The sequence below is a fragment of the Mustela erminea genome, chromosome 5, assembly GCF_009829155.1.
Source record: "Mustela erminea isolate mMusErm1 chromosome 5, mMusErm1.Pri, whole genome shotgun sequence".
Taxonomy (NCBI): Eukaryota; Metazoa; Chordata; class Mammalia; order Carnivora; family Mustelidae; genus Mustela; species Mustela erminea.
Genome location: NC_045618.1, coordinates 26,058,150 through 26,060,414, shown reverse-complemented (window position 1 = coordinate 26,060,414; position 2,265 = coordinate 26,058,150). Strand labels below are relative to the sequence as shown.

At 34.8% G+C, this 2,265-nt stretch overlaps 1 pseudogene; it reads left to right on the top strand.

Annotated features, from left to right (window-relative positions):
* Positions 1-389: 389 nt before the first annotated feature.
* On the top strand, positions 390-502 carry LOC116592163 (annotated as a pseudogene).
* The last annotated feature ends 1,763 nt before the right edge of the window (positions 503-2,265 follow it).

The following is a 2,265-nucleotide window of genomic DNA, read 5'->3' as shown; positions in this document are numbered from 1 at the left end:
CATGCCCTTTTAATTTTTTCTCCATTTGTATTTGATAATTGTACTCTTCCCTTTTTTGTTTTTTCTTTCTTTTACAGTGTTTACCATAATATTCATCACCATTATTTTTTTTTCCATTTTAAACCCTTTTGAAATATTAGGCTAGAGTTTTTGTCTTTAGTTTGGTTTCCCAGAAGGAAACCATGAGAAGAGGATTCAGGTGAAACAGTTTATTTGAAAGATGGAAGAAACACATGGGGGGGATGATGGAAGTAAGTGAGGCAAAAGAAGGAAACAGGCAACTGAGTGCATTATCAATAATATCTTTCTGGGTAACTAGAGCATAGTCCTCCTGGAGAACTTCAGACACTAAAGCAAAGATGCTCTCCAGAATGATTGGGCATTTGAACATGCTCACTTCAGCAGCAAATGTACTAAAAATTGGAATGATACAGAGAAGCTTAGTATAGCACCTGTACAAGGATGGCATGCAAGATTGTGATGTACTCGATAAAGGGTGTTTGAGTTAGGTATTTTTAAATTCCCATTATTGATTGAGGGTTGTTCCAGGAGAACTTTCATTCCAAGGCACTTCTCAAACTCTGGAAGTAGAGAAGCAGAACTCTAAGAGCCAGAAAATGTCCATGGCAATGACACAGAGATGCTGAAAGTGGGGCAGGCAGATGCCAAACATGGTGGGGCAGGGGGATCCACAGTGTCACATTTTTCATCACATGAAAATTTCATCACATTTTTCATCTTTACATTTCACATTTTATATTTCTCTTTGTCACCTTTTTTCTTGTAGGTTTTATTATTTGTTGGCATGCTATTCAGTTAATATAAACATGTTCCTAAGGCATTGCTTTGTTCTATTAGGAGAACCCTATGTGGAAGCAGCAATAGTTCAGAGTACCTCTCAACTTTATGGCTCAAGGCACACTCTTAAAAAAAAAATAGAAGTATTTTGGGGCACCTGGGTGGCTCAGTAGATTAAAGCCTCTGCCTTCAGCTCGGGTCATGATCCCAGGGTCTTGGGATCGAGCCCCACATTGGGCTCCCTGCTTGCAGGAAGCCTGCCTCCCCCCCCCCCCGCCCGCCTGCCTCTCTGCCTGCTTGTGATCTCTGTCTGTCAAATGAATAAATAAAATATTTTAAAAAATAAAAAAATAAAAGTATCTTAAAATATTAAAAATAGCTACTTCTGTGTTCTGTGGAATTAAGTCTAATTCCAGAAGGCTTCTAATCTTTGTCTTTCTTTGGGTCAGAGTTCTACATCACTTCATTTTCCTTTTATAGTACTCTTTCTACATATGCCATACCTTTTTTCTCCTTACATCTTTCCAATTTCTAAACAATCTTTTTCCTATGACCCAGCTTAATTTAGGTTTTGTTACCATGTATTATTCTTTGGGGTAGAACTTTGTCCTTTGGAAAGGAAATGTATGATCTTTCTGGGATCTCAAGTGTTTTGGGCTGCTAAACTGCATCCCATTTATTGTTTCCCCATAAATTTCATACTTACTTGCAATGAGAAGCCTGTGAGGACTTTACTAAATAGAACTAGTTTATCTCAGATTTTCTCATCAGATTACTGCTTAGTTTTCAGTTTTTGTTTTTGTTTTTTTCTTACAGTGGGGGTGGTATTTATCATTATTGTGTTTCTAGATTTTATTCTATACTTCAAACTTCTGTGCCATTATGGAACAATGACTGGTTCCATGTATACCTGGTGGCTCTTTGTATTTGGTCATGCCTTCCCCTAGTCTAGGTTTCATTGGGATTTCTTTCACCTAATTTGGTTGAAACTGTTAGATATTTGTTACCCTCCTACCTTTCATTTTGTTATCTGAGTTTCTCTGTTTAGTTTTCATAAATGTATTTGGAAATATCAAAAGCACAAATAGACAAAAAAAGCATATGATATTACCACACTCTTGCTGCCAGAATTTCTCAATTCTTCTTGGGTATGTTTTGGTAAGATTATTTTTTTCAAGAAATTGTAAACTAAATAAATTTTATCTGAATTTTTACAGAATTAGAACAAAGATTTTAAAAATATCCTCTTATTATTTTTTAAACTTCTTTAGTATCTGTAGTGATGCTTCGTGTTTTATTTCTAAATATTGATTATGTGTGATGTATTTTTTACTAAACATTTATTTTACTTTATTTTATTTTGTTTTATTTATTTTATTTTTTACTATATTATGTAGTCACCATACAATACATCATTAGTTTTTGATGTAGTGTTCCATGATTCATTGTTTGCATATAATACCCTGC